This window comes from Psammomys obesus, unplaced genomic scaffold (assembly GCF_907164565.1).
Source record: "Psammomys obesus unplaced genomic scaffold, mPsaObe1.curated_primary_1811, whole genome shotgun sequence".
NCBI classification, from domain to species: domain Eukaryota; kingdom Metazoa; phylum Chordata; class Mammalia; order Rodentia; family Muridae; genus Psammomys; species Psammomys obesus.
This window is the reverse complement of record NW_026590707.1, coordinates 735,657-748,104: the sequence shown is the minus strand read 5'-3', so window position 1 is coordinate 748,104 and position 12,448 is coordinate 735,657. Positions and strand designations below refer to the sequence as shown.

At 37.6% G+C, this 12,448-nt stretch overlaps 1 protein-coding gene across 3 annotated transcripts in view; it reads left to right on the top strand.

Annotated features, from left to right (window-relative positions):
* Ralgapa1 (Ral GTPase activating protein catalytic subunit alpha 1) overlaps positions 1 to 12,448 on the top strand; it is a 230,518-nt gene that overhangs the window by 185,117 nt on the left and 32,953 nt on the right. The window lies entirely within an intron of this gene.

Genomic DNA, 12,448 nt, shown 5'->3' with positions numbered 1-12,448 from the left:
GGGGAGGTCCTCCTCTCCTTCTTTCTGATCTTAGTCTATCAGTTCTCATCAAAAGTGGCTGCATTGTCCTCTACTGTGGCCTGGTAAGGCTGCTCCCCCCCAGGGGGAAGTGATCAAAGAGCAGGCCAATCAGATTATGTCAGAGGCAGTCCCTCTTCCCATTACTATGTAACCCACTTGTGTTTCTCTGCCATTCGATATTCTTCTATTGAGAATTCTCTGTTTAGCTCTGTACCCCATTTTTTTAATTGGATTACTTGGTTTGTTGCTGTTTAACTTCTTGAGTTCTTTATATATTCTGGATATTAACCCTCTGTCAGATATAGGGTTGGTGAAGATCCTTTCCCAGTCTGTAGGCTGTTGTTTTGTTCTGATGACAGTGTCCTTTGCTTTACAGAAGCTTTTCAGTTTCATGAGGTCTCATTTATTGATTGTTAATCTTAGAGCCTGTGCAATTGGTGGGTTTTGAACATTTCTTAAAGACTCCATATAAAAGTTTTAGAATGGGTTTTCCATTCATCCCAAATATATTGGAATTTTTCTTTTTTAATTAGCAAGTACAAAGTAAGTAGTTTAATCTTCACATTTTCATGCATTCCTGTGGCATGCTTTGGTCATCTTTACTCCCTCTGTCATATTGCTGAGATTTTGGTAGGATCTATTTAATTTGTAGATATTGTCAGGTAGAATTAATATTGTGCCTTTGGGGATTTTTATTGCATTTTAGAATTGATTTTGTGCAGGGTGTGTGGGTGTAGGCGTCATGGCACACATTCAGAGGTCATTGAGAGGAAGCCCTCACCCTGCAGCCTGTTGGTTCCAGTGGTGCAGCTCAGGCTGTCAGGCTCCGCAACAGGAGCCTCCTGAGCTATCTTTCTGGCCTATTCTGGGTTTTAGTAAAGTGATGTTTTATATTTGTCAGTTTGGTGTGTGTGTGTTTGAGCACTTGATTGCATGTATGCCACAGTGCATGTATGTGGAAGTCGGTGGACAATGTGTGGGTGTTAGTTCTTTTCCTCGTCCATATGGATCCTCGAGGTTAAACTCAGAGTGTCAAGTTGTCAGCCTTGGCAGCAGGTCCCTTTACCTCCTGAACCATCTTCCCAGTTCCTTTTAATTTTTTTTTTTAAATGCAAGTATGTGGGTGTAGTTTTACTGTTAAAATAAGTATTGGTGAGGAAACACCCAGCCTAACTTAGCTTTTCTACTTAAGGCAATTTTAATTTGTCTGTCTTAAAATCCAACAGAAAGAAGATATAGATATGATCTCATAATTCAGTATTGCTACTCTAATCCTTCTTTTCATAGAAATCAAAAACAAAACCACTTTTTTTCCTTATACTGATTTCCCCTTTTCCTTATTTTCTTTGACACTTCCTGTTAATGTGCTCCTCAAGCATTCTAGTAATAGTTTTCTCAATAGCAACCTTATATTTTAGTTTAATTAAAATTATTTTCTTTTTAATGGTTTAAATGTTTAAACTTAATCATAGAAAACAGTTGTCTTACACCAGTTCTTAATAAAAAAAATCACTTTCTGTATTGGTATTTTTTCTCCTGAATTTAATAAATTCCACATTAGTGGTAATAAGTTGAGGCCTAGAACATGTCCTGTTACAAATGAACAATTGGATTTCATTAGGTTGTCCCCCCTGTCCTTTGTACATATATCTTCAGGTGTGTTAATCTATTCAGTAGACACATTAATGAGCACTGGTTGCAATGTAATATTGGAGGAAGTAAAGCTTGTTGACCTCAACATGAGTTTAATACCTTTAACTAAATTAGATAGTCGACAGTCAGTATAAAGAAATAGCCATGCCTCCGGCAAGCTAGAATTATTTATGACTCTGGCTCTATGTTTTAAACTTGGTGGGGGGAAAAGGCATTTATATCAGTTTTTATAAAAACTAATTTTAGTTCTGACTTTGTATTTTAAATAGTAGTGGCTTTGTAAATTATTTTTAAACATTTTATTTTCTCAGAATGTGAAGTTAATGTCCCTGGATCTACGTTAAGTATAGCATTGTTTTGTGAAGTGAAGGTTTTTCAAAGCTCAAGATGATAGCAGTAGAATTTTTGTATAGACTATACTTTTTGAACAAATTAGCCATTCAATCTAGTAAAGTCTCTCTTAAAAATATTATGCCACTGTATCAAAAGTTCTGATATAACCCAGTCCAAGCCATCTGTTCTATAAATTATTTCTACCTAAGAAAGATTGATGGAAAATGGTTAAAAATAATTTCCACTTAGCTGCCTGTATTCACCCCTAAAAATCAAAAGTGCTGCAAGCATTGGTCTAAAGTGTTGAGAGGAGCCTCTCTCATTTCCTCTGTCTCCTTGTTGCGGCCACTTGCTGATACTCTGCTTCCAAGGTAGCTGAATCATCTTTTTAGAAGTTTGATGAAGATCAAGTTGAGATAATTGTAAAATACTTAGTCGGACTCTCTAGGCTATCTTTCATTTCCTGAACCCCAAAAAGAGGAAGAAGAAGTACTGTTTAAGTCAGTTTCCTTTGAAATACTATTAGTGTAATGGACAGCAGGTCATGTCTTGAAACTTGAGTACAATAGTTTCTCAAATAAATGGGTCTTAAAGCCTGTACTTGATCTAGTTTTTATTTCAAATCTATTTTTATTTTAATTTTAAAATAAAATTAGTATGTGAGAGACTTTCAAAAGAACTATAAACTAAATATTATATAAAAATTAATTTTTAAAATAACTATGGAACAATAACAAAAAGGTTTTATTATTTTAATAAAAGTGGGGTTTATAATATAACTCATGGGTCCTATGGAATTGCCATAGTTTGCCTTTTGTCACTGATTAAAAGCAATGTGAAGGAAAAAAAGGGTTTATTTGGCTTACATTAACCTATTATAGTCCATCATTTACGGAAACCAGGCCAGGAACTCAAGCAGACGCAGAGGCAAGAACCATGTAGGAATTCTACTTAGTGGCCTGTCCTCATGGCTTTCTCAGCTCTCTCTCTCTCTCTCTCTCTCTCTCTCTCTCTCTCTCTCTTTTGTTTGATACAACCCAAGACCAACCTACCCAGGTTTGACAGTATCCATAGTAAGCTGGGCCCTGCCACATCAATTACTCAAGAAAATTGCCCACAGACATGTCTCCAGGCCAGTCTGATGGAGGCATTTTCCTAGTTGATGATCCTTCTTCCCAGATGACCCAAGCTTATATCAAGTTGACAAAAACTAAACAACACAGAAATTATATTCATTGTTTCAGATCAAAATATAATAGTGTTACAAATTCTGCTGAGTGTCATATTCCACCACAACTCTGTTTCAGGTGTGCTCCTCATGACAGAGAGAGAGAATAGAGTAGTATCAATGGTTCCGCGCCAGCTCGTTTCACCACCGTAAGCAGCATGATCCAGATAGGATAGCAGGAGCTTCTCTGCGAACAGAGTAAGCCTCCACCCCAGTGCCCTCATGGCCTTGATCACCTTTCTGCTTACCTCTTTGATCACTTCTCCCATCATCTTCCTCATTACCAACCTGCTTTCACTACCAAAACCTTCCACCAAATCAAAATTAGCCCCGTATCTGAGGCGCTGCATACTGAGGTGTTTTTGTCTGCATTTTTTTCTTCAAGCTTCTTCATTCTCACTAATCTGTTCTCACACTTATGTGACAGTTTCACAGTGAGATCTTTCCCGATCATTCTAGCTAAAGAACCCAGGAACACTCTCACTTTGCCCTGTGTTGCCTTTTTAAATGTGTGTGGTGTGTGCACGTTGCCAGTACCTACCACATGCACATAGAAGTCAAAAACAACCTCAGATTGTCAGTCCTCATCTTCCACCTTGGTTGAGACAGGGTCTCTTGGTTCGCTGCTGTGTATACCTAGCTAGCTCACTGGCAAGCTTCTGGCTTTCCAGGGTTCTGGGGATCTAGACATGTGTCGTCATGTTTACATGTCAGACACTGCCTACTAAGTCATCTCCTTACCCCAGTATTATTTTCTTTATAGCACTTATCAGTGTACAGAGTTATAATTTATAACTTTTTGTTTAATTTTTATTTTGTGTAATTTTTAATTGTTATAATTTTTGTTTAATTTTTTAATCCTGTTTTTTCTTCCTTAACTCCTCACAGATCCTCTCCACCTTCTTATCCAACCAGCTTCATGTTCTTTCACTCAAAAAAAAAGGCTAAATGGGGCATGGTGACCCCGCCTTTAATCTCAGTGCTTGGGAGGCAGAGGCAAGCCTGGTCTATAAAGAAAATTCTAGGACAGCCAGGGCAACACAAGAGAAACCCTGTTACAATAAAACAAAACCAAAAAAAAATAAAACACACACACAAAGAAAAGTGTGGAGTCCAGTCGTTAGCCAGCTGCTGCTGAGCATGGAGGCTGTCTTGATCCTGGAGTGTGTTTGGTGTACCCTGGAGTCACTCCCTTGGGAAAAAACTGGTTTTTCCTTTCCCAGAATGATCAGTTCCACTATTTGCTTATTTGACTCCCTCCTGGTGGATACGGCTATACCAACTCTCCACATACACACAGTAGAATATCATGGTCATGAGGACAATGACTTTAATATTATATTTCTATAACCTAGAACTAAGATTATTGGTGTTTTGTTTTGTTATTTGTTGGTTTGGTTTTATTGGTTTTCCAAGACAAAGTTTCTCTGTGAAATAGCCCTGGCTTTCTGGCTATCTGTCTGTCCTGGAGTTTCTTTGTAGACCAGGCTGGCCTCGAACTCACAGAGATCCATCTGCCTCTGCCTCCCAAGTGCTAGGATTAAAGACGTGTGACACCACACCCTGAATTTATTGACATAATGAGTGAAAAAGTTACTGAAGCTATCATAACCCCAAATCAAAAGAACTACCTATATACATATTATTATAATGATTAGTATAGCATATTTAGATAAATACCATAATTTTATACTTATGCTTTCATATTATGGGTCTGTGTAATGTTAGAATATAATTTCCATTATTATCATTTTGTCAGCTTTATAATATCCATCAGTATTACTGGATACCACCTTATACTAAAGTATAGCACCAGGTGTACTATGATTGTTACTTTTAAGAAATAAAGTGTAATTAAAAATAAAATTAAATTAAAATTAAAAAAAGAAGCATTTGGGAAGCCAATGTACAACTATGAGCCTGAGTTTTATCTTAAAATTAAGGCAATATTATAATAAAATGTATTATAATCTCTGGAGAGGTGGCTCAGTGGGTAAGAGCACTTGTTCTCCCAAAGGACCAGAGTTTGATTCCAAGCACCCATGTCAGATGGCTTAACACTGTTCCAGCTCTAATGCCTCTGGCTGGCTTTTGCAGACACTGGCACTTGTACACATACCCACACATGAACTCACACACATACACATAATTTAAAATAATAAAAAATTAATCTTTAGAAAATTAACTTTTATTTGTTAGGGTTTTTTGGAGACAGGATTTCTCTTTGTAGCCCAGGCTGTCCTAGAACTAGCTGTGTAAACCAGAATGGCCTTGAACTCAGAGATCCACCTGCCTCTGCCTCCCAAGCACTGGGATTCGAGGCATACAATACCACTCCCAACTAAAAGAGACTTTTCTTAATTGACAGTAATTAATGACCCAGATAGCAAATTAGTATATGAAAATATCCGGACTATAAAAATATATATGCTACTCAGGATGCCGAGGCAGGAAAATTACTGTAAGTTCACTTGGAGGCCTGGACTACATAGTAAAACCTTTTCTCTCTGGGTGAGTGAAATAATGGGACTTGAAACAAGTAAGAATCCTGTTTGAATTTCTTCTATTTCTGCTTCCACAGATACTTTAACTTTTACTTTAAATATTAACTTATATGTATGCTTCAGCTTTTAGTGCAAGTGCCAGTATAGATTGGTGTCCTTTGCTATTTGTACCCAGAGAAGTGTTTGGAACATTATAACTTATTTATTGTTTGGTTGATTATTTGACTGTGTCTTTTTCACAGAACTTTGAGTTCAGAGATTATACCTATCAGTCCTGCTCAGAGCATTTGCAAAAGCTAGCACAGTGCACCTGACAGCTTTCAGTTCACGGGTAGTAATGAAAGAAGGTAGGTTGAAAGGGTGGAGGGATAAAAGGGAGATCTTTGAGGCATTCCTGAACTAGTTCAGGTATGTGGATGTAATATCTAACCTAGAGCAACTGTGGAGGAAAGAGAAAGGAAAGTATAAAAAAAAAAAGAACACTTTTTTAAAATGAAGAGCTTGTTAGAGGTATAATGAGGAAACCAGTAGAATCAGAGGAGGCTTGGGCTTTGACTGAGTATAATTGACACCTGTTTTTAACAGAAATGGTGAAGTGAGAGGCATGCTAACTTATGAGACAGAAATAGTTACTTTGCATGATTTCTAATCCCCACCACCATTTTATGGCACTAATGATGTAAAGTATTAACTCCAGATTGCTTGTTGATGAGGTCAATGTGTTGTACTGCCATAAAGTGGGTGTCTTCATTCTTTTAGGCTACTGTGAAAACTGCCAGAGACTGGAGATGTATAAGCAGCAGTTACTTCTCAGTTATAGCTGCTGGTGAGATCAAGAGACAGGGCAAATTCAGTGTCTCTTGAGGAACCACTAACCTCTTCACAGATAACTGGGCTTCTCACAATAACCCCATGTGATGAAAATGGCAAGCAAGGTCTCTGGAGCATTTTTCTTTTGTAGATGCTAGCCACTTAAAAATAAATAAATAAATAAATAAATAATAAAATATATTAAAATGAAAAGATCTAATCACCTCTCAAAGTCCCCACCAGTAAAACCTAAATTCCTGATACCATCACAGTTGGGGCTAGGATTCCAGCATATAAGCTTTAAGAGAGTGCATTCAGACTTTAACAACTGCAAATATCTGATATTACAAAGGGGTACAGAACAGGCTATCCCTCTGCAAATACCAGCATTGATGAACTCCAGCAAAATAGGCTTATTAAGCAGACGGCTTTTGAGCACGGAGATGATGAGGTGGTGACCACTGAGAGTCGCTATGAGCTCAGCACAGCTAATCACACCTTGCTACATTGGTTTTAATAGGTCACTAAACCAGGGCCAACCAGACTGTGTCAACCATAGACTGTGTCAGCCACAGACTGTGTCAAGTTTGTGTTTTAATAGGTCACTAAACTGGGGCCAGCCAGACTGTGTCAAGTGTTGTTGTCTGTGAGTTGAAGCAATGTGGTCTTAATAGTTTGCTATGTAGGATGATGACTGGTTCCATAATCATATTAAGAATACAAATGCTTTAACAAGAGGCAGTATTGCAAAGAGGTTCAAATTTGGGTTCTGGAACCTGATTGCCTGCATTTGTTTCTGTCACTTATTGTTTCTGTCATTTAAAGGTTTGTTTTGTTTTATCTTAGCTGAACTATTTCATCCTTTCAATTATTTATCTGAAAAAAATAGTGATGATAATGATTTACTTGCCTGGTAAGTAGATTGTCACAGAGCACATAGGTTAGTGCACCTTTAATAAGTAATAAGTATGTGAGAAATACCCTCAGGAGTAAAAGATATCTTTTTTTTTTCTTTTGAGACAGGGTTTCTCTGTGTAGCCCTGGCTGTTCTGGACTAGCTCTGTGCACCAGGCTGGCTTCAAACTCACACAGATCCTCCTGACTCTGCCTTCCTGAGTGCTGGGAGTACAGGCATGTGCCACTGTGCCTGACAAAAGCTATCTTTTTAAGCAGAATGAAAATTTGCAGTGACCCTGATATGCAAATCATTTGACATTTTTGTTCAGAACTTAAATGAAGATATAAGAATTTGAACTTAATAACTCTAATCTGGAAAAGAGTGAGCCAGCACACTGAATAGCAGAATCAGGCTAACAGTAGACTTTAACAAGCTTAAAGATAACCTAGACTTAGCAAAATAAAACTTACAAGAACAAAATGAAATCCCTTTTTTTTTTTTTAATGGAGCAATTGATTTTCCCTGATTAAAAGAACTTGCAGGTGGTTTAGTGGGTGGTGGAGCTTGCTGCCAAGCCGAGCGTCCTATGTTCACTAAATAAATGGTTTTTAATCTGGAAATTTTAAAGATTGTTAAAAAGAACTTTGCAAGGAAAAAAAATTTGACTAGCTGTTCAGTGATACCATAAAGTTTCAGAAAGTAATTTAGTAACAGAGGAAGAAATAGTCCTATAAATGAGTGTGCTGAATTAGAGCATATATTGATGTTCTATTCCAGACATTGCAGTTTAATAGAAACATCAGTAAACTGAGAAAATAATCCAAGAAAATGACACTTTTAATCTGAAAGAGAAAAATGAAGATATTAAACTGATGTTCAAAAGCCTGAAAAGATAACTTATAGAATATACGTTGGATTCATTTGGTAAGGCTGATTTGGAAGTAGTGTCAGGAAGGCAAGGTTTGTTTCTTGTAAAGAATGTTATGATTTGGGCTCATTAAAGGTAAAATGATTTAATTGTAAACAATTACACTTCATAACTTGAAAAGTGTTTGCCCAGAGGCCAGCCATCTACTCCTCAAATATCACAGTGGAACTACTGTACCAGGTGTGAAAGTATTTCTTTAGGATAGCTTCCATTATTAACATTCTATAATGGGTGAAGAACTAGAGCTTCCACATGCTGAATTTCACTTTACTTTTATTTTCTTCATGAATTCATGCTGGTCTGTAGTCTACATTATACAGTTTAGATTCCAGAGTGACGTCAATAGCAGTTGAAATGAAGTTAGAAGAGCACTTTAGTTACCAGTCATCACACAGATCTGATCTGTATACACAGCAGTCTGGATGCTCTGTCAAAACTTGGTTTGCATACGGGTTCAGAAATATATAGGCTGAATGTGGTGACACATGCCTTGTGTGCAAGCAGTTGGGGGCCAGAGGCAGGATCTCTGTGTTTGAGGCCTGCCTGGTCTACAGGACAGTTAGGGCTACACAGAGAAATCCTGTCTCAAAAAAGCAGGGGGGTGAGAGGCAGAAAGAAAGAAAAGGAAAGAAAGAAGGAAGAAAGGCACCCCTGAGAAATGTAGGGTACAGGAAAGCTTACTGAGTGTACACAGGGTATACAACTTCATGAGTCCTTAAGTAAAAAATAAATATAAAATAGCGTATGAAGGATCTGTATCAAATATAGATACACCAAACTTGTTTGCCATCTTGTTTTTATTACTGGCATTATGACTTCTGTTTCCTTTTGATCACTAGAAAGTCATCTTTTAGTGGCCTTTCAAAAATTACCCAAATACACATCAGTGATTAACAACATCTCAATCTGTTTAATTTTTATACTTCAGGTTTTAGAGTTATAAAAAATGTTATTATGACAGCCTCAAACAAGTATATTTTTAGGTTTGGGATCCAAACAATAAAAGATTTTCATGGAAGTTCTTTCCTTAAACATCAAACACAAGTAGAGTGACATGTTGATGCACAGGGTTCTGTGAAGAAAATACTGTAACATCTTGACAAAAAAAAAATGTGTTTTTTAACTTCTAACAAACTTTTAATACTGTGTTGAAGATACTTGAAGACAACTTTGGATAAAAGATAATAATACGGTAGCCTTATTCTCTTGTTTCTTTAGATAAGTGGCACTAGAAATTATAGATAATTTTGGCAAGAATTCAAGGGTTAATGTAGCAGATAAATAAAAGGAATTTTCTGTAAATTGAGACCTGCATTATTTCAGTTGTCTTGTCTTTCCTAACCTAACTCATTTAATTTTAAAAAGTAAATACTTAAATTCTTCCTGACAGTGTGCTCAGCTTTTACTATCATTTATTACTTCAATTATACTTGATATCACTTAGAACAATCTGCCATTTGGAAATCTCAGTATAGCCTGGAGCTTAGTATTAGATCTGGCTGCTATTGTAACATGTACAGCATATGACATTAATGTATCAAAATTAGATTGGATCATCCCTCCTGGTTAAATTTATTTCACATTTCTTTTGTATTCAGTTAAGCCTATTAGGGAAGCTGACACATGGGGACGGCTGTATAGGAAGGATATTTTTAAAGTATTTTGATTAAAAAATGAAATTATAGGGCCATGGCTTCTCTAGGTTGTGTAATCTCTCTTTTGCTTTAAAAAAAATGGCACAAAGTCCAAGTCTGCATTTATGCCATTCCTGTATGTTATACACAGATATAAGGAGTCAATTCCAGGGTTAAAGAGCGACTGAAAGATCTTTTCAAAAAATTGAACTTCTCTTCTTGTTTTAGTCAGACACTAAGTTATCTACCATATGGTTTTTAATCCAGAAATTACACATGTAAAATAGATATTGTACATTAGCTCAGACCAGCGTTATTCTTCTTTTGTCTTCTAAATGTTCCCAACCATAGTATGTCCAGTTCTCTGAAGTGATGGAAGAGCCAGTGTAACGTAGCCACCAAACATAGACTCACATGTTTCAAGTAGCAGAGACTATAGATATACTAGATGATTAAATTTTATAATAAAATTGAGGCTTATACCATAATCTCCATAAAGAAAACTCAATAATGTACAGTAATTCCTTTTTAAACAACTTATTAGAAGCATGGCTTTTAATGCTTTCCTTTCTTACAGTTTTAATTATCATAACAGAACTCTCTCAAGATTGCCAGAAGCACCTTTGTAAGCAGCACAAATATCTAAGAAACATATTTAGGGCCTAATAAATATATAGACATCTTATTTGGAGGATTTTTCTAAGTTCTGTTGTGGGTGAGGGTACCTAAAACAGTAACTTATTAGATCAAAATAACCAAGTCTCTTCTGCCCAATAAGTGATCATAAAATTTGTGACAGCCCTCCCCCTTTTTCTCTTCTGGCATCCTTCTTCAGGCCACCTTGCTGCTCATTAGCACCGCAGAAAGTGGATAGGATGAAGGAAAAGAACCGCAAATCAGTCCCTTTTATTTTTTAATTAATTAATTAATTTTCTTGTTACACTTCATTCACTTTGTATCCCAGCTGTAGCCTCCCCTCATCTCCTCCCAGTCCCACACACCCTCCCTCTTCTCCCTCTATGCCACTTCCATAGTCCACTGATAGGGGAGAACCTTCTCTCCTTCTATCTGACTCTAGCCTATCAGGTTTTATCAGGACTGTCTGCTTTGTCTTCCTCTGTGGCCTGGTAAGGCTGCTCCCCACTCAGGGGGAGGTGATCAAAGAGCCAGCCGCTGAGTTCATGTCAAGAGACAGTCCTTGATCCACTTACTAGAGAACCCACTTGGACTCTGAACAGCTTATGGGCTTTCTCTGAGCAGGGGATCTAGGTCCTATTTATGCATGGTCCTTGGTTGGATTATTGGTCTCTGCAATATCCCCTGGGCCCAGGTTTTTGGGCTCTGTTGCTCTCCTTGTGGAGCTCCTGTCCCCTCCAGGTCTTTCTATCTTCCCCTTCTTCCATGATTCCTCTGCACTCTTCCCAGTTTGACTATGAGTCTAAGCATCTCTTTCCATACCTTGCTGGGTAGAGTCTTTCAGAGGTCTTCTGTGGAAGACTTCGGTCCTGTTCCCTATCTTCTACTTCTGATATCTAAAACAATCCTGTACAATAAAAGATCTTCTGGAGGTATCTCCATCCCTAAACTCAAGCTGTACTATAGAGCAACAATAATAAAAACTGCATGGTACTGGCATAGAAACAGAATAGTGGATCAATGGAATCTAATCAAAGACCCAGAAATAAATCCACACACCTTCGGATACTTGAGTTTTTACAAAGAAGCCAAAACCATACAATGGAAAAAAGAGTGTCTTCAACAAATGGTGCTGGTCTCACTGGACGTCTAACACATAGAAAAATGCAAATAGACCCATATTTATCACCCTGCACTAAAGTAAAGTCCAAGTGGGTCAAAGACTTCAACATAAAACCAGACATACTAAACCTGTTGGTGCCTTTTTAAAACAACCTTTAAGAGTGGAATTGTAGCACATGGCAGCCTAGTTTCCAAGTGGGTGCCCTCGTAAGGGGAACAGGGATTGTCTCAGTGGCTGGTTCTTTGATCACCTCCCCCTGAGGTAGGAGTAGCCTTACCAGGCCACAGAGGAAGACAATGCAGACAATCCTGATGAGACCTGATAGGCTAGGGTCAGATGGAAGGAGAGAAGGACCTTCCCTATCGGTGGACTTGGAGAGGGCCATGGGAGGAGAAGAAGGAGGGAGGGTGGGATTGGGAGGGAATGAGGGAAGAGGCTACAGCTGGAATACAAAGTGAATAAAATGTAATTAATAAAAATAACTGAATTTTTCAAAAATCATGGAATTGTAAGAGTGTGCTGCAACTCTTCTGAGTTCTTTCTGTCTCTTTGACTGCAGGAGTTGAAAATGCCTGGTCTTCTCTGTTCCTTGATGACTTTGAGCATTTGTATTTTATGTGTCATGAAAATTATCAGCCATTTCCCTTCTGTATGGTCTGTTGTCACTAGTTGTATAGCTA